This window comes from Aquarana catesbeiana, linkage group LG03 (assembly GCF_042186555.1).
Source record: "Aquarana catesbeiana isolate 2022-GZ linkage group LG03, ASM4218655v1, whole genome shotgun sequence".
Lineage (NCBI taxonomy): Eukaryota > Metazoa > Chordata > Amphibia > Anura > Ranidae > Aquarana > Aquarana catesbeiana.
The window spans coordinates 574,928,679-574,951,756 of record NC_133326.1 but is presented as its reverse complement, the minus strand read 5'-3'; the positions used below and the strand labels follow the sequence as shown (position 1 = coordinate 574,951,756).

The 23,078-nt window shown below is 42.9% G+C and overlaps 1 protein-coding gene across 3 annotated transcripts in view; it reads left to right on the top strand.

The window, feature by feature from the left end:
- Positions 1–23,078, top strand: part of PRR5 (proline rich 5) — a 167,414-nt gene that overhangs the window by 52,061 nt on the left and 92,275 nt on the right. For all 3 annotated transcript variants that reach the window (XM_073621934.1, XM_073621933.1, XM_073621935.1), the window contains exon 2: positions 19,122–19,229. The gene's annotated coding sequence lies outside the window, so the exon portion shown is untranslated. The remainder of the gene's footprint in view (positions 1–19,121; positions 19,230–23,078) is intronic.

Below are 23,078 nucleotides of genomic sequence, written 5' to 3'. Positions count from 1 at the left end.
CCCCCATAGTAAGCAGCTTTTTATGGAGGCACTTGCTGAAGAGGAGGAGCCAGGAGCACCAGTGGGGGGACCCTAGTAGAAGAGGATTGGGGTGCTCTGAGCAAAACCATTGCACAGAGACGGTGAGTAAAACATGTTTAGTATTTAAAAAAAAAAGTTTTAGAATCACTAGAATAGTATTTTCCCAGAACATCTAACATGCTCAGTAGGTGGGCTGTACTAGTGTAATTCTTGTATCACCAGTCACATTCAGACTTTTATGGCAGGTTTAGATGTGATTGGTGGCTAGGAAACATGTGTTACCCTTGCCCATTTACAACAGCCTTGCTGTGTTTTTTTCACTGGAGACATCTTGTGGCAGAGAAGAGGTACTGCAGGGGACAGCACTGGAGAGAGGTAATTACTCCAGAGCTGGGTCTTTCCTTAAAATGAACCCCTTCCCGCCACCACCATCTTCAGTTCAGAACATCCAGGGGGCAGAAAGAATCAGTGCTCATATGACCACTGTCACAGCGGTCACATGATTGGAAGCTGGCCCCATTGGCCACTGATCTTTAGCCTGGACCAAGAGCTGTCTTTGACAGCTTGGTCTTTGTCCTCGGAGCAGGGCTGCTGTTAGAAATCATGGGGTCTATACAGCCAATTTAACAGGGCCCCCAGAAAACATCAAAACAATATTTTCTCTAAAAATACACTAAAATCATCATTAGCGGACACAAACACAACATAATTTCCAAAATTCCTGCTAAATCTATCAAATTAAGACCTGCAGCTGTGTTCGTACAGCCACTACGGTCCCACAGGTGACTTCAACCGCACAAACAATCCACTCATTCACACAGCCAGAGCACCTATATGAATGAGAGCTTAAAATTTGTTCAATTTTAAGTTGGGGGGGAGTTAAAACCTAGTGATTAAGCTGTGATTTTTCTACCCCCACTATTACTCGCCTTTAGCTGCTTTGCTTTGTTTTCCATGACAAGAATTATACCCTTTGTCGCAATTACTGCAACCAATCCCCCTGTGGCTCCCCCTGCAGCAGCTGAAAGCCTTGTGGCGGTGTTAATTTTGTTGATGTAAATATTTTTGTAGACTAAATTATTACTATTTTAGTTGACTAGAATATGACTAAAACTAAAACGGCGTTTTAGTTATAAGACTATGGCTTAAACAAAATTGAAATTTGATGTCAAAATTAACACTGCCATGTGGGAGGGAGAGGAGGGGAAGCCGGGTGCTCTGCAGGGGGATCCGATTTATAGATTAAAGCATAGAATGCAAGCATAGAATGCACAGTGTTTATATTTTGATATTACTTTACCAGATATAAATATATGCTATGCAAAGGAGCTAGCAGTGCACTGTGAAGAGTTAAAGTGGTTCTAAAGCCTTAAGTGCTGCAGCTGCCCCCCAGACCCCCCCTTTTTCTTACCTGAGCCCATTCGATTCAGCGATGTGCACGAGCGCAGCGGCTCCAGCCACTGTCTCTCTCCTCACTGGACAGATTGAGAGCAGCGGGACCGACTGGCTCCCGCTGATGTCAATAAAGTCCATTGACATGGGGGCAGGACCAAGTCCCGCTGTCTGTGTCAGTGGATGCAGCAGCGGGATTCGGGAGCAAGCACAGACGGGTGCCCCCAGGGCAATCGGCTTTCCCATGAAGAGAAGGGACCTGGAGTGGGGGACCCCAGAAGAAGAGGATCAGGGCTGGTCTGTGCAAAACCATTGCATAAAGCAGGTACAGTAAGTATAGGCATGTTTGTTATTTTTATTTTTTTTAAAAATGAGGATTTAGTAACACTTAACCTCCCTAGCAGTTTTCCCGAGTGTGGCTCGGGGTTAAATTTCAGTACCATTAGCGGTAACCCCGAGCCACACTCGGGATTGCATTGCAGGATCCTGGTGCAGTATACTTACCTTGTCCCCAGGATCCTGCGATGTCCCCCGCTGTGTCCGTGGGCTCTGTACTCCGCCCAATGCCTCTCTGTGCTGGGCTCCGTTCCCTGCGAGTGTCGCGACGCACGGGGGCGGAGCCCGGCGGCAAATCCAAAAAATTAAAAAATCACATACAGTACACTTAATCTTACAGATTACAGTACTGTATGAAATCATTTCACATCCCTTTTGTCCCCAGTGCTTTGTCCAATGCCCTACATGCAGTTTTATATGATATATACTGTTCTTTCTGCCTGGAAACTTGAGATTGTCCATAGCAACCAAAAAGTGTCCCTTTACGTCAAAAGCTAGAAAACAGCGATAGTAAATTAGAACACTTGCAGAATTGAGTGATAGTGAATCGTGGGGAAATTAATTTTATTATTATTATTTTTTATAATTATTTATATTTATTTATTATATTATAATTTATGATTATGTGTTTCAAACTTTATCATACCCGGGATATCTACTAGACTAGACCTACTTGTTTGGACAGATTTAAATGTGTTATTGCTAAGAATTACGGGCCTACAATATAAAACGCCAAGTTTCTATGCAAAATAATTGTACCGCTTTGAGACGCAAAAATCTGGCATAATCATACCACCAGGGAGGCTACGGGTACGTTCACGCTGAAAGCGGGTTTAAATTCGTGTTCAGCTGAACTCACATGATTTCAAATCTGCATTTCAGTGCGATTTTGGGGGGCGATTGAAAAGACATCTGTGCTGGTCCATGCACAGATGTCTATTGAAATTGCCCCCGAAATCGACAAAAGTAGCATTGCACCGGTTGGGACAGTGCCGTTGCCGGCAATTGGCTGCGATTTGGTATGCGATTTGGCATGTCAAATCGCATGTCAAATCGCTTCGATATGAACGGGGGCTTAAAGATGAAAACCAAGTTGCCAGATAAAGTTTACCCTTTTTGTTCAGCAGCTACACCAGACAATCTCAAAATAAACAGAAACAGTATCAAACTAAAAAACATAAAACAGGAAACACTTCTGGAGTAGCCACTTGTGTAATCCAAACATTAACCACTTGCTTACTGGGCACTTAAACCCCCCTCCTGCCCAGACCAATTTTCAGCTTTTAGTACTGACGCACTTTGAATGACAATTGCGCGGTCATACAACACTGTACCCAAATTAAATTGTTATCATTTTTTTCCCACAAATAGAGCTTTCTTTTGGTGATATTTAATCACAGCTGGACTTTTTATTTTTTGCTAAACAAACAAAAAAAGATGGACATTTTTGAAAAAAAAAAAATCATGTTTAATAGTTTGTTATAAAATTTTGCAAACAGGTAATTTTTCTCCTTCATTGATATGCGCTCATTAGGCGGCACTGGTGGGCACTGATAGGCTGCACTGGTGGGCACTGATAGGCTGCACTGATGGCCACGGATAGGCACAGATAAGGCGGCACTGATAGGCACAGTTAAGGCGGCACTGATAGGCACAGTTAAGGCAGCACTGATGGGGACAGATAAGGCGGTACTGATGGGCACAGATAAGGCGGCACTGATGGCCACTGATGGGCGCTGATGGGTGGCACTGGGTGGCACTGATGGGTGGCACGGATGGGTGGCACGGATAGGTGGGACTGATGGGCACTGATAGGTACCACTGATGGGGGGCACTGATGGGCGGCACTGATGGGCAGTGATGGGCGGCACTGATGGGCACTTATGGGCACTGGTAGGTGACACTGATGGGCACTGATAGGTGGCACTGATGTGCAGCACTGTTGTGGGCGCTGATGGGTGGCACTGATGGGTGGCACTGTGGGCACTGATGGGTGGCACTGCGGGCACTGATGGATGGCACTATGGGCACTGATGGATGGCACTGATTGATGACACTGTGGGCACTGATGGGTGACGCTGGCGGGCACTGGTAGGCGGCACTGCTGCCTATTGCTCTGTGACAGATGATCGCCGTGATCGGGACGGATGTCCCGATCACGGCCGCCGATGATCGGGTTTTTTTTTCCTCCTCACGCTGTGAGCGCGAGGAGGAAAAATAGCCGATTGCCGGCTCTTTTTACATTACATGATCAGCTGTCATTGGCTGACAGCTGATCATGTGGTAAGGGGTCGGGACTGACCCCTTACTCTGATCTGTGATCAGGCGAGTCTCATAGACTCATTGATCACAGAGCGCGCCTCACGCGCCCTGCAGGGGGCGCGCAGGCCGCTCGTGCACGGGACGACATCAATAGACGTAGTCCCGGCAATTTAGATCCACGCTGTTGCCGTCATTTGGCAATGGCCCGGATCTGAAGAGGTTAAACTATGTATTTTTCTCACCATTTTCATTATCTGTCACTTGCTTGACACAGGACAGCATTCAGGCTTGTACAGCATAGCGCTGCAGGTAGGAGTCTGTGTCCCAATCTTTTTATCTTTACACTCTGGCTCAGCAGTTTATCCTCTGCAGTCCACAGCTGAGCTGGAAGAAAGTGAAGGAAAACAATGAGAAAATGACATTGTTTCAAGTTTGCTTTACACAAGTTGCTACTCTAGAAGCACTCCCTGTTTTATATATTTTAGGCTGATAGAGCAGTAGTCTCCTGCTTGTCAGGTGCCGGGCCCCTTGTTGAACTGATGGGGCCCGGACAGGTACAGAAAGGCCGGTGTCTTGGCGAGAAAATTTCCCTGGCGGATAAGGACCCCCCTGTACTGCGCATGCGCTGTGCTTGCGCAGTACGAACGACTACGGAGCCGCCGAAAATTGCCGAAGAAGAACAGCTGATCGTCAGCTCTATACAGCACCTGCGCACTACATTCTAACCTACGTCCATGTTAAAGCCCCACCATCCACGTGGACATAGAGTTAGAATATTAAAATGCCGAGCGCAGCGAGGCCGTGCCCGAAGCGTGGCGAGCGCAGCGAGCCCGTGAGGGGCCTGTTACAAAGTGTTTTTTAGTTACTATAGTCTTGGCACGCAGGCGCCGTGTACAGCTGACTCAGGTGTTCAGCTTCGGCTCTTTTCGGCGGCTCCCTTGTTGTTCCTACTGCGCAAGCGCTACGCACTACAGGGGGGGTCACTATCCACCGAGGGGAACTTTCTCGGCAGAATACTGGTTCTACTGCCTTATCAGCAGCCCTGTCTGGGGGCATATAGTAAGTTCGCTCAGGACATATACATTGGCCAACCCAGCAATGTGTATATGCGGTATGTGGGCATTTAAGCCCACCCTTCTGCTGCCGCACATATGTGCTGGGCGTTCTAAAGGGGTTAAAACCAGACCAGGGCTCCATTCTTTGTTTCTTATGTTGCCCATAGTTGGGCTTCAAGACATTTTTTACAAGTTTTTCACTTACCATTTAGCTGCAAAATATTGGAGACTGCAGTTGTACTTCAATGAAATGTATTTATTACAGGCATATACACTCACTGGCCACTTTATTAGGTACACCTGTTAAATTGCCTTTTAACACAAACTGCTAATCAGCCAATCACATGGCAGCAACTCAATGCATTTAGGCATCTAGATGGGATAAAGACGACTTGCTGAAGTTCAAACTGAGCATCAGAATGGGGAAGAAAGGTTAAGTGACTTTGAACGTGGCATGGTTGTTGGTGTCAGACGGGCTGATCTGAATATTTCAAAAACTGCTGATCTATTGGGATTTTCACATACAACCATAGCTAGGGTTTACAGAGAATGGGCTGAAAAAGAGAAAATATCCAGCGAGCGGCAGTCGTGTGGACGAGAATGCCTTGTTGATGTCAGAGTTCAGAGGAGAATGGGTAGACTGGTTCGAGATAAGAGTAAGGCAACAGTAACTCAAATAACCACTCGTTACAACCAAGTTATGCAGAATACCATCTCTGAATGCACAACACATCGAACCTTGAAGCAGATGGGCTACAGCAGCAGAAGACCACACTGGGTGTCACACCTGTCAGCTAAATACAGTAAACTGAGGCTACAATTGGACAATAGAGGTATGGAAAAACGTTGCCTGGTCTGATGAGTCTCCATTTCAGTCTCGACATTTAGATGGTAGGGTCAGAATTTGCTGTAAATAACATGAAAGCATTGATCCCTCCTACCTTGTATCAACGGTTCAGACTGGTGGTGGTGTAATGGTGTGGGGGGATATTTTCTTGTCACACTTTGGGCCCCTTAGTACCAATTGAGCATTGTTTAAACACCACGGCCTACCTGAGTATTGTTGCTGACCATGTCCATCCCATTATGACTACAATGCATAGCTCCCAACTGTCCCTGATTTGGAGCAATGTCCCCCTGTTCCTCATTCCTCCTCATTTGTCCCTCATTTTGGTCTGATCTATATAGTTGTATATAAAATGCACTTTTTATCTATCAAAAAGTGTTTCCCAGTGCTAAACCTTTCATCTGATTTCTAAATTGCTGCATTTGTAAATTCCAAAAGCCAATATAAAAGAATAGTAGTGGTAAAAAAATCACTTGTGTGTTTAACCAATATTGTTTTTTTACAATTCTCCTTTAAGGGGGCGTGGCAAGGGGTGTGTCCTATGCCTGCATGCTTTTGCCCAATAGGTGTTCCTCATTCCCATCTCAAAAAGTTGGGGGGTATGCAATGTACTCATCTTCTGATGGCTCCTTCCAGCAAGATAATGTCACAAAGCTCAAATCATCTCATCACTGGTTTCTTGAACATGACAATGAGTTCACTGTACTCCAATGACCTTGTTGAATCTATGCCATGAAGAATGAAGGCAGTTCTGAAGGCAAAAGGGGGTCCAACCCGGTACTAGCAAGGTGTACCTAATAAAGTGTCCGGTGAGTGTATACTGTATATATGTAGCTCCGTTTAGCGCTATTCATTCACATCAGTCTCTGCTCTCAAGGAGCTTACAATATGGTCTCTATCTCACATTCATACGTACACATACTAGGGCCAGTTAACCTACCAGCATGTCTTTGGAGTGTCGGAGGAAACTGGAATGCCCAGGGGAAACCCACACAAGCACAGGGAGATCATGCAAACTCCATGCAGATGGTGTCCTGGTCAGGATTCAAACCCAGGTACTCCCCACTGTGCTGCCAAAATAAAATAAAAAACATTTTACTAATTCCGCTACCTTTTTCACTCCAGTGCCCCCGACCAACCCCTCCCCCCCCCCCCCCTGACCTCACTCCTGCCCTGACAATCTTCAGGTATGGTAATTACTCCATAATCTGAGCATGGCACGCTCCTGTTTATGCCCTGCGAGACCCTTTCCTGGTAAATGTCCGAGGTAATACATAACATTTCCCCTCCTCCCTTGTTCTGCATGCCTGAGGCGTTCTCATTAGAAGTCTGTTAAGTACTCATGATATTGGAATACAGCTACTTTAAATGTCACAGCAGGTAGGGAACTCTGCGAAGCATGACGGCACCATTCATTATGCCAGACCATGAATGCCATATTTTATTTAAATGCATTTCCCTACATTTTGGAGGAATATTCACTCCTAGTTCTCCTTAGAGAGCGGAGCTGATTGTCGGGGTTCTTTCTGATTTTTGCTGTCCCTTTTTAACTATAAGCCATTGAAGCAGATATAAACCTCAAGAACAAAAATGCTAAATTGCGATGTAATGTTGAGGTATGCGCGGTGTTTTTGCACATTACAACAGACTTACCAAGTAAAGTGATCTCCTCCAGCGCTGTGATACCCACCTTTACTTCTAGGGCTGGGGCTTCTATCTTCTTCCAGTCTTCTCCCGGGTTTGGAGACTTTGTCCTCTTGATTGGCCAGGTTGAGATGGTGTAACACAGGCGTTACTTCTTCCCAGCACAGAATCATGCCGAGACCAGGGGCGGACTGACAACTCATGGGGCCCCCCGGCAATAGGAGATTATGGGCCCCCCGGCAATAGGAGAAGATTATGAGGACCCCCAGGCAATAGGAGATTATGGGGCCACACAGTATACACACACATACAGTATACACACACATACAGTATACACACACAGACACACAATATACACACACAGTATACACACACTGAAAAGTACTGGAGAGGCGGGGCAGCTATAATCTTGGGATTTTTAAAAAAACACATATTTTTACATACTGTCCCTGGTTTTATTGATGCTGGCAACCCTGATGGGGCCCCTTAGTGGCATGGGGCCCTCGGGCAGTGCCCAAGTGCCCAAATGGTCAGTCCGCCCCTGGCCGAGACTGAACACTGAGCTGTGCATGCATGGAAGTTACTTCATCCTGGCACATAATTGTGCCACAGCTCAGAGTATACTTACCGGAAAAGAGTGCTAACAGGTAGGTAGATAACACATACACGGTCTCTTCTGTTATTCAACTAAGCTTCCCTGTAAACACTTTTTAACAAAGAGACTTCAGTTCTGGGTGTATATTATTTTTGTACAGTAAGAAAAAATATACATAATATAAACACTTCTACTTTCCATAGGGAGGTAAGGGGAGGAGTGGAGGAGCTGGGCCAGCACAAACAATAAATAGGGGGAGGGGGGCTGTGCTAGAGAATTAGAATTGACATATCCTGGAGAAGTCACAATTTCTAGCAAGTTCAGAAGCACATTACAAACCTATAACAGTGGAGTTTTTTAATCCTTTCACGCCAACTGCCTCCCTGCTCTTTAAGAGTTCTAAAACCCGGGAGTTGGAGACGGACATTTGTGTCATGTTAGTGCTGTAATTGGCTGTCACAGTGGTCACATAATCGGGAAGCGCGCCCTTAGCATGCTAAGTTGTTTTAACAGGGCCGCTCAGCACTAAGGTCCACCGCCGAGCAGCCACATATATGCGTGCAGCCAGCGCCAAGAGGTTAAGTCTTGCACAAGGCCTAAAGCAGAACAAAAAAATAACAAGATAAAAATGAATGGACCTTTTAAAAGATAAAATAACAAAACCAACTTTTGCTGTACTATTTAACTTCAATCCAGATATTTCCCCATCAGTACTTTTTTCTGCACCTAGATGTCCTCAGTCGGATGGTTAGCATCATTTATCTAACTTCCTCTGAGCCCCGGTCATCCTGGATCAGCCACCAGCATAGATTGGACAGTGGAAAGAGAAGCTGGGCCAGCACAGACAATAAATAGACACTTCTAGAAGAAGAGATGGTTAAAACAAGCAGAGAAAGATGGAGGGGGCTGTGCTAGAGAATTAGACTTAACTCTTCATGGAATAGTCACAATTTCTAGCAAGTTCAGAAGCACATTACAAGTCTAAACCAGCCACGATTTTTAAGTTCTGTGTGCACAAGGCAGAGCAAAAAAATGCACCTAGATGTCCTCAATCTGATGATTAGCATCATTTATCTAACTTCCCACTGAACCAAAGTAATTCCTGGATCAGCCGCCAGCATGGATTGGACAGTGAAAAGAGAAGCAGCACAGTGATGAGCTCATCTCTCTGTCACTCTGCTCTCTCCTTCTATCAGCATGCTTTTTGTCAACACATGAACTGGTTGGCTCCTTGTACTGCTTCTCCCTTTCACACTCCAGCTCTGCTGTACAGGGACTGCAAGAGGCTGATACCAAGTTAGATTTAGGTACTTACGTGACTTGCATTTAAAAATGATATCTAATGATGTATTAATAATTACAGAACCGCATTAATGTGTGTGTTTATATCAGCCTGGAGTAAAATCTGGAACCGTTTAGGGACATAACAGTTAATAATCATCTCAGTCTTATTTTCTGTTCTTTGTTATATTCTTTGGTCACAGCAGGCCTGCAGATGCTCTCAGTTTCCAGCATGGTCCTCCATTTCTCATTCAAACTCTGGCTTGGAACTTCCTCCCCAACTTCTTCCAGATAAACGTCTGGCAGGACGAGCCGTCTGGGCAGTTGTCCTCCGTACAGCTGCTCCTGTGACAAGTCGCCGATCTATTATTAGCGCTTTTATTAACCGCCGTTGTTTACAATGCTGACTTGTCACATCCTTCCCGGCAATTCTTTCAGCGTAATATCAAAACACTTTGGCAGAACAGATGGGAAGATGGCTGAATCATCGCAGGTTTCAGGTGGAGATCAGACAAGCATCTGTGCACATCTGGCCTTCATGGTGGAGTTATGTGGCTTACATGGGAAGTGAGTCCCTCAGCTAAAGAGAACCTGTCACAATAGGTGGGCTGAAGCTGTGTGTGATGCTGCTTAGCAGAGCTCTACCGAGAACCAGCTTTGCAGAATTTGGCAAGCTCCAGGTGTAACAGATAGCAAATGTTGTACCGGGATTTCTAAATATAAATACTGAGATAGTTTACTTAAAGAGACCCTGTCTCCAACTTACAAAGTGCAGTTAAACACACCGAAAAATCCAGTCTTTTAAATGTTTGCCTGCAGTATTTTTCCTTTCTTTAAACAATTATTAACCAGCAATGTCCTACAAATAAGATAAATAAGAAATCTGACTACCCCTGAAAGGACAATAATGTGACTCAATTTGTGCAATCTCTACACAACTCCTCCTGTGAGCGTCTCACCACCTTTCCTCCTCCTGGCTCCAATTCAGGTGTTCAGATTGTTCCCCTGTGCTCATTCCACATTCGTTAGGACATATCATGAGATAAAAAAAAGGGGAGAACCATAGTGTTCTCTATTTTCAAACTATTTATTCTCTTTAAAAGGCCTACTGAAGAAGCCCAATAGGAGGGCGTAACGTGTATGGGTGGGAGGAGCCAAGCCCGTGACTTCATACAATAGATATCCGAGCATCAGCTGTGATGCTGTTTTTGTAAGTTTGCATTACCCCTGTTTTAAAGAGAATGCATTGTTTGAAAATAGAGAGCACTATGGTTCTCTCCTTTTTTATCTCATGATATGTCCTTACTGATGTAGAACGAGCATAGGGGGACAAACACCTGAATTGGAACCAGAAGGAGGAGAGGCGATGAGAAGTTCATAGGAGGAGTGGTTTAGAGGCGAATGACACTCTGTAGTTGGGTATGATTTTGGAGGTGAGCAGACATTGCACTCAGAGGTGGTGGTTCACATGACACATTTGTGAAGATTTTACACTGTTACCTTTTCAAGACACAGTGGTGTGATTTCTGAATACATACTAATTGGAGATATATGTGGGACTATTGAAGACATACACTGTTATATATTTTGATTTGTGTATGGTTTGTTTTATATAAGGATTTGCCTGTATTACTGTATATTGAGTTTAATATACTCCAGAAATGATCAATTCTTCCGCCCCTGCCTCCTTGCATGTCACTGTGAAGCCCGTCCCTGTGTTTTCTCTCTCTGTGAATGGAGGAGAGAGACACATTGTATCTCTCCCTCTCCCTGTGTGTGTAAAAATGAAAAAAAAATTATAATAATAAAAAAATTTTAAAAATACAAAAAAAACCTAGATCAAGGTTTGACCTAGGCCAGTGCTAGGGTTAGTGTCAGTGTCAGTATTTTTATGGACAGGATTTTTTTTATTTTTTCAAATTAGTATCAGTGTCAATTAGTGTCAGTGTCATTGTGTTTTAGGTAGTATAAGAAAAGCAAAATGCACACAATTATTTTGGGGCTGTACTACGGGTACAAACAACTAACATACACATATTTGGCATCGCTTCTTCCAGAGGCAGGGGGAAGCAATCAAACTCCCAGCCTGTGAAACCCTGAACAGGCCAGAACAAATTTTTACTGCTCCCTTGATTATGGAAGGAGCCAAACTAAATTTACTTAGCATCCTACACTAGGAGGGTGCTACAAACTTATTCCTAGAATGTGGAAGTTTTCAGTTTGCTGAACATATCATATAAGCATGTGTGGGTAAGGGCCAATGCATCAAAACATCTGCATTCACCTGATTACTGTATTCAGCCATTCACTCCTATGGCTGGCTGTGTGCCACCTGTGGCTCCCACGGGCACAGGAAAACACTTGTATTTTTATGCTACAGCAGATTTGCATCTCAAAATATCTGTGTAAATAAGGCCATAGAACAGCACATGCGGAAGTACATTATTTTACAAACCTTTTGACAGCAAAAAACAGTTTCCATCTATGTGTTTTAGCTGTGTAGCTGCTTGCCCAGTGTTACCCTTTATATCACAGAATGAGGTGGTAGGACCTTTTCTATTTTCATTAGCGTGTACGCTTCCTCCCTGCTCCATGATTTATTACATTTAATCACTGCTCTGTTGTTTTTATCTCCCGTTGGGAGTTGGTCGCTGTATTCTTTAGGCTGTTTATTGTCTCAGGGAAGATCCTGCTTCATGATCCGTAAATGTGAATGATGGATTCTGCAGGACTACAAGATTTAAAATATTACATTTATTGATCGTAAACACAGCAAGGAAAGTGAGGCCTTTGTTTAACTAATGATTTGTAATCATGGCGTATTTTATTTCTGTCTGACCGTCAACGCAACAACATGAATCATGCTTTGACTGATAGTGTGGATCATCAGTAGGCCTTGTGTATTGGGGCATATCTCCAAAGCAGTATATTTGACAGTCACCAAACATTCACTAGAAGTGAATCCTCCGTGAGCATGTGTTTTAAATGAGTTGGTTAAATGAAGTAGTTGATTCACCACTAGTGAATGTTTGGTGAAGGATATTCACTGCTTTATAAATGTGACCAAAACTGTTCACGTTGTTTAACCACTTGACCACTGGGCACTTAAACCCCCTTCCTAACCAGACCAATTTTCAGTTTTCGGTGCGTTCACATTTTGAATGAGAATTACTCAGTTATGCAACACTGTACCCATATGAAATGTTTGTCCTTTTTTTCACACAAATAGCGCTTTCTTTTGGTGACATTTAATCACTGCTGGGTTTTTTTATTTTTTGCGCTATAAAATAAAAAAGACAGAAAATTCTGTAAAAAAAAAAAAATGCATTTTTCTTTGTTTCTGTTATAAAATTTAGCAAATTAGTAACTTTTCTTCCTAAATTTTGGCCAAAATTTATACTGCTACATATCTTTGGTAAAAATAACCCAAAATCGGTGTATATTATTTGGTCTTTGTGAAAGTTATAGAGTCCACAAGCTATGGTGCCAATCTCTGAAAATGTATCACACCTGATGTACTGACGGCCTATCTCATTTCTTGAGACCCTAACATGCCAGGAAAGTACAAATACCCCCAAATGACCCCTTTTTGGAAAGTAGACATTCCAAGGTATTTAGAAAGAGGCATGGTGAGTTTTTTGAAGTTGTAATTTTTTCCCCACAATTCTTTGCAAAAGCAAGATTTTTATTTATTTTTTCACAAAATTGTTATATTAGCAGGTTATTTCTCACAGGCAGCATATGCATAGCACAAATTACACCCCAAAACACATTCTGCTGCTACTACTGAGTACGGCGATACCACATATGTGAGACTTTTACACATCGTGGCCACGTACAGAGGCCCAACATGCAGGGAGCGCCATCAGGCGTTCTTGGAGCATAAATTACACATATGATTTCTTGACTACCTCTTACACTTTTGAAGGCCCTGGAGCACCAGGACAATGGAAATGCCCCAAAAATGACCCCATTTTGGAAAGAAAACAACCCAATGTATAATCTATGAGGCATAATGAGTCTTTTTAACGCCATTTTTTTCTACAAGTTTTTGGAAAATATGTAAAGAAAATGAAAACGCATTTTGTTTTTGTTTTTTTACACAAAGCTGTCCATTTATACAATATTTCTAACACATAGCATGTACATACCAAAAATTACACCCCAAAATAGATTCTCCTATTCCTCCTGAGTACGGCGATACCACATGTGGAAGACTTTTACACAGCCTGGCCACATAGAGAGGCCCAACATGCAGGGAGGACCATCAGGTGTTCTAGGGGCATAAGTTTCAAATCTAATTTGACTACCTATTACACTTTTGTGAGGCACTCTAGTGGCATGGATGAGAGCTGATGTGGAATGGATGAGCATGAATGGGAATGGATGAGCTGTGGATGGGGATGGCTGAGTATGGATGGGATGACTGAGCATGAATGAGTATGGCTGGGTATGGCTGGGTACGGCTAGGTATGGCTGGGTACGGCTTGGTATGACTGGGTATGTATGGGGGTGGATGGGATGACTGAGCATGGATGGATGGTTGAGTATTGCTGAGTATGGATGGATGGCTGAGCATGGATGAGTATTGCTGATTAGGGATGGATGGCTGAGCATGGAAGGATGAGTATTGCTGAGTATGGATGGATGGCTGAGCATGGATGGATGAGTATTGATGACTGAGTATTGCTAATTATGGATGGGGATTGATGGGATGGCTGAGCATAGAAGGATGGATGGCTGGATGAGGAATTGTCACATATCAGCGCTGTGGACACTACACATCCAGCCCACAGTGCTGCTGCATCTGTTCTTTCCCCTCTCCGCTCACACTGTACCAATAGGTACAGAGAGGGGAGAGAGGAACCGGATATGATGCTGATTTGTTCACAAGTGATCGCTCCGTCATTTGACGGAGCGATCACGTGGTAAATGGCCACTGTCTGCGGCCATTTACCGTGATCCGTGATGGTCACGAATATTCCCGGGGGGGCGATTCTGGGAGGACGTCAATGTACGCCCTCACAGAGTTATCAAGCCACGCTGTAGCCGTCATTCGGCTATGGCGCGTTGACAAGCAGTTAATATTCCACAGCATTCTTTTCGCTGAACTTTCTTGAACTTATGGAGTGGCCATTGAAATTAGCTGGTGCAACAGAGTTAGAGCCTGCCAGACGTCGCAGGCTCTGTTCATCTCAGTGGGAAGGGGTTTGCAGCAAGTTGAATGCTTCCAAATAACCATGGGTTTGTGCCAGTGGTGGCTGGTGCTCCATCGATTGGGCAGGGGGTGACATGTAGAGTAAGGTCCAGGCGCATTGATTAGGGGGGCGGCGCCCCTGCGCCCCTGATGAGCGTCTGCCACTGGTTTGCGCAAAGCCATTTGCATGTTTTCCAACTTTCTGAAAAGAGAAAGAGGACTCTTTTTAGTACAAAGTATGTACACAAAAGACTTACCCCTTTACATGCTAGCAGTTACAGGGACCACAATGAATTAAAGTATAACTAAAGTTTTGAATAGAGTGGAGAGGAATTAGAACACCTGTCAGTTTTTATTGCTGTTTGCGCCCCTGTTAGGGAGACTCGCCCTCTCTGTTTGTCCATTTACCATTATCAATAAAAATGAAGGTAAAAGAAAATGTCTCAATGGGGACACTAATTCTGGTGACCTGGGGGACCCCAGGGATTACCTTAATTTGCAGGGATTTCCTCTCACTTCTTGTTTGGCTATGGGACATGAAGTGAAAGGAAATCTCCACAATGGGACTCAGATGGAGAAAAACAATCTAACAGGGGTTAGACCCCTTTCACACTGGGCCGGTTTGCAGGCGCTATTGCGCTAAAAATAGCGCCTGCAAACCGACCCGAAACAGCCGCTGCTGGCTTTCACACTGGAGCGGTGCGCTAGCAGGATGGGAAAAAAAGTCCTGCTAGCAGCATCTTCGGAGCGGTGAAGGAGCGGTGTATACCGCTCCTTCACTGCTCCTGCCCATTGAAATCAATGGGACAACGCGGCTTTACCTGCAGAGGCGCTTTGCGTGGTTTTTAACCCTTTTTCAGCCACTAGCGGGGGTGAAACTGCCCCGCTAGCGGACGAATACCGACGCTAGAACGATGGTAAAGCGCCGCTAATAATAGCTTTAATAGCTTTTTAATAGCTTTACCGCCAACACACCTCCCACCCCAGTGTGAAAGGGGCCTTAAAATCCTCCCCTACTCTATCCAAAATGAAAAAAATTTTTGCCTGTAGTTCTAGTTTAACGCAGAAAAACCGCTTGCTTAAGCCTATAGGTTCTTTTTTTTTTTTTTTACCACCACCTTGCCTGTATACGTCTTAGAATAACAAATGCAATCATTTAGGACACATTAATACTAAGTGCATTGGACTGCATTTGTCAAATCAGATCCAACACACTGAGAAGTGTCATTTGTGATAGACGAAAATAGAACATGTTGCATATAAACACAGCCCAACGTGCTGAAACATTTTACTATTCGTCACAGCGCATGCTCAGTAAAGAAAATACATTTTTTTGCTCCTGTTATTAAATAAAAGTACACAATCAAAAAAAATAGAATGTGTTAAAATCTAAATGTCAACTTAAGTGCATTTAGTGTGTATCAAAGCGAAGTAACTGCAATGAAAGTGGTGTGAATCTAGAGTTTGGATTTAGGGTTTAGCGTTGTATAACACTTTTGATAATTAAATAGTAGATCTTTTTTAGAAGACTATTGATCTGACAAAAAAAGAGGGACAACTGAGAAGAGAAGAGGGGCAGAGGGATTTGGTTCCAAAGGAGACAGACTCTCCAAAGAAGGGACAGTTTGGAGCTGTGTATGTGGTTCCATGAAACCTTTTATTCCTATTTTTTTTTTTTTTGCTTGCAGACCAAGCGATCACCAGAACCCCCTTTTTTGGCAGAGACGCATTAGACACGTTTTTAAACTGATGTTTTCCATCCATTTCATATCATTATATATCAAATCTTTATAAGTAAGCCTTTAATACGGGGTGCCCTATGAAATGGACTTTGATGACCATTCTGATTTTCTAAAGAGAGTGCACAACAGTTGCAGTCTCTCTCTAACTGAATCTTTATGTAGAGCCATACAAAGGAAAGGCAAAGGGTCGCTTCACTTTTCTGACATTATGCTGTGTGTCATTTGAGCTTCAGCTATTTTTCTCAATAATCAAGCTGTTTTTAGCAAAGCAGTTTAAACCTGAATGTACCTGCATAAATAACTGGGCAGGAAGAATCACTACTATCTGTATGGAAGCAGTGGTCTGTCTGCAATGGTCTGATATGCCCCTTTGCTGGATCAGATCCAGGCAATCAGCAGAGAGTTTTTCTGATTGGAGAGTTCTATCTTTGAGTTATTATTGTGTTCACTCACAGATAGACGTGGTCCTCTCTAAAGCACTCTGCTTAACCATGGACATATTTCAGTTTTAAGTAGCCATCGCTTGGTTGAATTTACCACTGTAGCTGAGGAGAATCGTAATTGTTCTTTATTGAGAAGTGGCCTTCAAGACAGATTGGCTGTGTAGTCCAAGAAGAGGGCCAAAACAAATGGTAAAGGGGAAAATCTAGGTGTTCATGTGATAGAGGAACAGATTATACAACCCAGGCCTAACAGAAGGCATGAGACTCAATGTCAATATGCTTTGGAAAATTGTGGCTATGGGGTGCCTAGGAGATGTTATGCCGCGTACACACGGTCGGACTTTTCGACCGGACTGGTCCGACGGACGCCGACAGACCAAATTCGGCGGACAATCTGATCCTGTGTGGGCTTCACCGGACCTTCAGCGGACTTTTCCAGTCGCAAATCTGACGGACTTTAGATTTGGTACTTGCTTCAAATCTTTACGTCGTAACTCCACCGGACCCAATAATGCGCTTGTCTGTATGCTAGTCCGACGGACAAAAACCGACGCTAGGGCAGCTATTGGCTACTAGCTATCAACTTCCTTATTTTAGTCCGGTGTACGTCATCACGTACGAATCCGTCAGACTTTGGTGTGATCGTGTGTAGGCAAGTCCGTTCGTTAGAAAGTCCGTCAAAAGTCCATCGAAAGTACGCTGGAAAGTCTGTCGGACCAGTCCGGTCGAAAAGTCCGACCATGTGTACGCGGCATTAGAAGGAAGCATGTGATTTTTGTCCTCATCATCCATCCATAACCAAAATATCAGTTTTGGCTGAGCTGACTCTAGAAAAACTTTGGGGTGAGGAATGAAGAAATACTATAGCACCTCTTCACATTCTCTCTTTTCACACTTGTGAATCATGTCTGGAGATTGTATGGATGTATGTTATTGTATGTAATTAAAGAGATCCTGTCATCAGTCCATTCATTTCAACATCATTTTTTGCCTAATATTATCTGTTCATTTAAGATATTTTAGATATATACCCTAAAACCTAAGCTTACCTGTACATAAAATGCAAAATAAGCACAAGGGGCATTACTACTTACCTTCAGTGTGATGTGTCCCTTATGCTTCTATCTTCTAGTTCAGTAGAAATCCTCCATTCTTTGATTCCACCCTTAAGCTTGGTACACACTATTAGTTTTTTCCGTACAACCCAGCGGGTTTAATGAAAAAAAAACCCGTCAGCTCTGGTCGGAGCAACTATACTAATGATCCGACGTTAGTACAGAGAGATATCCCCCCCCCCCCCGAGCTGTTGTGTTCTGACAGGGGGACAGCCCCCCCGCCAGAACACTCCGATCAGCACTCTCAGCCTGAGAGTGCTGATCGGGAGCCAGTTGGCTGCTGGTTTTCCAGCATGCACATCTGGACTGGCTGGCATGCACACATGGGCCGAATGTCGGCTGTTTTTTATTGAACTGGCCGATATCGGCCAGCATTCGGCCTGTGTGCACAGGGCTTTACCCCCACCACCATAATTTTCCAGAGTGAAATTTGAACTGAAGGGCTGTCGCAAGCTCACATCAGGAGTGCCTTACGATGCACTCCCTTTCTGCCTGGCTCCTCCATTCATAGACATTATTACAGCTTCTATAAATGAATTGTGATCTATGAATGGAGGAAGTGGACCTTTTAATCATCCACCCATGCTCCACCTCCAATTATAGATGCCATTTCATTTATAGAAGCTGCAGTAACCGATGTGATGTCAGCAGCACCCCCCCCCCCCCCCCCAGACTTAGAGCTGAACCTTTCACTCCTCCCCTGTCAGCTACATAAAATGTTATGTAGGAATGGGAGGGGTGGAGGAGCTTGGCCAGCACAGACTGTAATTAGACTGAAACTGTACTAGGTAATTGACTGTTCCTGAAGTAGTCAAATTTGCTTGCAAGTTCAAAGGCACATTGCAAGTAAATAAAAATCTTTTATGGTAAGGAAAAACACTGCAGGTAAGCTTATAAAATGCTCGATATTATGTACGTTTACCTGCATTTTTTAGGTTGGTGACAGTGTCTCTTTAACAATTGCTTATTATTCTTCACAAGCTCTCTACACATGTATGCATATCCTGATTTGCACATTTGAATGGAGCAGCCTCTATTCACATTCCCTGAATGCCTAACATGCACTTTGTCCTTGGAAATCAGAAATTGAATGCACCTATGTAAAACACATTAAACCTCCCCATGTATAATATGTGCATTTTCCATGCAATAGTGTGACAAAGCCCTAATTAAACATTTCTACTTTTGCAGGTTTTTCCAGCCCTAACATGTCAGTCCTCTCTTGTGTTACGCCAAGCTGGCCTGATAACTGACTACAAGAAAGAAACTCCTGACTTGCCACGTTGGTGATTTAAAAAGGTGGGTTCACATTTCTATGGACAGTCCTGATTAGATTTGGTATGTAAAGGTCCCTACAGACACGAACCAAGGATAGGCAAACAAATGTGGTATTCAGGAGCCAGCCGTTTCAATCTTTGGACAGAAGACTTTTTTATAAGAATACAACAGAGAAGCACTGGCATTTGATTTAGGGACAATAGGGCTCCCAGTCAGAGCTAAAATGATGGCCTGTGTACCCAGATTTGGGGGGCTCCCATGACCAGAGAAGATTTTCTCACAACTATAGCATTTAGCAAATACTGTTAATTGTTTAGGTTTTTGGGTACACAGGTTCACACATTTTAAAACTATGATGTGTATGTGAATAGTTTGGACTCCAAAGGTTACCCATCCCATAAATTAATCTATAGAAAGCCTAGGAGTTACAAATGGGCTTTTACCGAAAAAGTGGGGAATTCCAACGCCTAGTGATCAGTAAGGTTGACCATCCCTTTAAAAGGACCATAAGGGAGTGGATGGGAGCAGGGACAAGCTTGGCTTTTATAGGAAAGATGGGAACTTCTGACCCTTACTAGAAAAAAATTGGCCATCCCCTTAAAGGACCAATAAAAACCCTTGAAAAGGGAAGGGGGGCTTACAGAAAAGGTAGAGGTTTGTATAAAAATAAAACTGGTTCTAAAGACAAAATGTTTTTTTTACCTTAATGTATTCCCTGCATTAAGCTAGAAAAAGCCCCACTACCTATAAAAACCAAGCCCCCCCCCCCCCCCCCCCACACACACACCTCGAACACTTACCTGACTCCTTATACCGCTCCAGTGCTTTCCTGGCTGAGACACTGGGAGCAGTGGGAGTGAAAGGCTCCTGCTGCTGTCAGTCAAACTCCTGTGAGAGCGGGGGTGTGGCTTACTGGCGCTGTGTGTCCATTGATAGACACAGCCCGACTCGGGAGCACGTGCAAACAGGTGCCCCACAGCACACAGCTTGCTAAGGAAGCACTCCGAGAAAGGAGGAGGAGACAGTGCTGGTGGGGGACTGCCAAAGAGGAGGTAAGGGACCGTAAAGGAGGTGGCAAGTATTAAAAAAAAATTAATTTTAAGCCAAAAAATGTTTTCTTTTACTATCACTTTAATAACCTGTATCTCCAGACCTACTTATCATTTTGTGTTTTTTTCTGAAATTAACTCATGTTTCTGTATTTTTTTTTTTTTTTTTATGGACTTAATATACATAGTTGCGCTTGAACCAGTTTGCAACATGCTTATGTTAATACAATCCATCAATGTGTGCTAATATTAAAAAAAAAATTAAAACTTGATTCTATGTATAGTACAATATATGAACATTCCCTGGCTTTTGTCTCCTTAAAAATTCTGTAAGTTCAGAAAAATCTGTTGATTTGCCAGAAATCCAGTGAGCTCCTAACATTCTGTAATGAGCTGACAACATTGCCTCTACGCAACTGAAACACCAATTATGTCAGTCCAGCCAAGTTCTCTCCTCTTGGACTACAGAACACACCCCTTTTATGTTATAGAGACGATGAGAGTTGGAGATGTTCTGTAGTCCAGCAGGAAAGTAGGGCTGACAGCCTTGCTTCAGATTTAATTGCAGCAGAGGCAGAGATGTCAACTCCCTACAGAAATGTAGGTGTGTGCCAGATTTCTGGCAGGATCTGCTGGTATTTTTCTGTTTTTTTTTCTGTTTATAAAGTGTATATAACTGATAAAGTGTATATACTGTAGGTGTATATGAATATGGTAAATCTGCATACAGATGATGTACTGCATATGTTTTTTTTTGCTCTGAAATACACTTTAATGATGATCTATACCTGACTATACTGTCTCAACCAAGTAAGAAATATTCACTGTAAGTATTAATAAATATATCAAAGTGAACGTTAGGGTTTTAGAGATGGAAATGTTCACTTGACACAATTTTTGTCAATAACAGCACAGTTCTCATACCTGAGTAGATTGTGGAATCTGGTGCTATGTGATTTGTCCTGTTATCTCAGCAGCTGTTCTACAGGGAAAGCCACCAGAGCTAAAAATCTAAGATAGATATACTATAGAAAGTATAATAATACTGTATAAAATATAATAATAAAAACAGCAAACAATAGTGGAATATAAAAACTCAATTAGGGATTCTTAGTAGAAGGCCCAGTATTCTCTACAAAGTCAATATCATGGTTTCTCCTGGTGTTAAAGAGACCCTGTCACCAACTGCAGGTAAAGGCACAGATAAACCCAATATTTTAAAAGCTCACGTGCAGTGTCTTTTATTTCCATAAACATTCTTTTATATATTTTCAATGTGAATTTGCTAGCAAATTTGACGTATTGACAAACAACAGTCAATCCCCTAGCACCAATGAAATAACCTCAAAAAGTGGGATTTTATGGGCAATAAAATATAAATACATATATATATATATATATATATATATATATAAAATGTAATTTATTGTAGAAAATTTATATTAAAATTCTTTAATACCATTTATATATATATATATATATATATATATATATATATAATATATATACATTTTTTTGAATGACAGCTCTGAGTCTTCTGATATCACATCCAAGATGGTGGCTCTCAGGCTCAGGGCTTTTGGATGTCTACCCAAGGGAGGATTTTACAGCTAGAGAACATGACTAAAATATATTCAATAGAGATCTAATTTTATGAGAAGATTGCTGATTAAATGAATGGTCTGGTGACAGGGTCTCTTTAAGTGTGGCAGAAGCTGGGACAAGGGGATTTATGTTAACAGAAGAGGGACTGTCCGGTTTTGGAAGCCAAGGATCCATGTATAGAGGCTCAGCTCCTCCATCCACCACAGTTCTAGCACAGCCTGGGAGTATAGAAAATGTATCCATAGCAAATATTTCATAAGACTGCAATATGATACTGCATGTTCCCTATAAGAATGTTATGCTGCTGTGTGCATGTGTGCACGTCCTGTACCTGCAGAGAGACATATACAGGCCCACCTCAGGAATTCCTCAATACAATGACTCATTTTCCTGTGTAAACGGCTTCCCAGTGTATAAATACAGATAACACCACAATAATATCACTAATTCTCTACCAATATTACCTGTCTACACACAGCTGGCCTAATCCAGGTGTACACTGCTATTTATTATACTGAAGCTTACCTACTCTTAAATGGGGTGGTTGCCTTCATTTTTCTTTTTCCTTTATTTTACCTGGTGATTAGGCCAGTAAGTCTGTTATATTTAAACTTACTTTAACAGGCCAAGCTGTCCACACAAAGTGACAGAGAGCGGATTGAGACAAACCATTTACCACTGACAGGGGTACTTACAATGGTCAACTTTTTATTCCTCTATGTAAAACTTTTATCCCAAAAGGAGGAAAAAAAACTGTTACTGTAACAGCCTTACCACTTCTGCCCGGGAAGATTTGGCTGCTCAATGACCAGACCATTTTTTGCGATACGGCACTGCTTCGCTTTAACTGACAATTGCGCGATCGGGCGATGCTGTACCCTAACAAAATTGACGTCTTTTTTTTTCTCACAAATAAACCTTTCTTTTGGTGGTATTTGATCACCTTTGTGGTTTTTATTTTTTGTGCTATAAACAAAAGAAGAGAGACAATTTTGAAAAAAACCACAATGGGGGTTAGAGTGGAACCTCGGTTTGCGAGTAACGCGGTTAACAATCGTTTCGCAAACCGAGCACTGTATTTCTAAAAATCCTAAATTGATTTACGAGTGTTGTCTTGCAAAACGAGCAGGATTCAGGCCAAAAGCGGTGTGCAGTACCGCTTTTGGCCTGAGATCGGGGCGCCAGAGCCAAAAGTCACCATTCGGAAATGCACGGA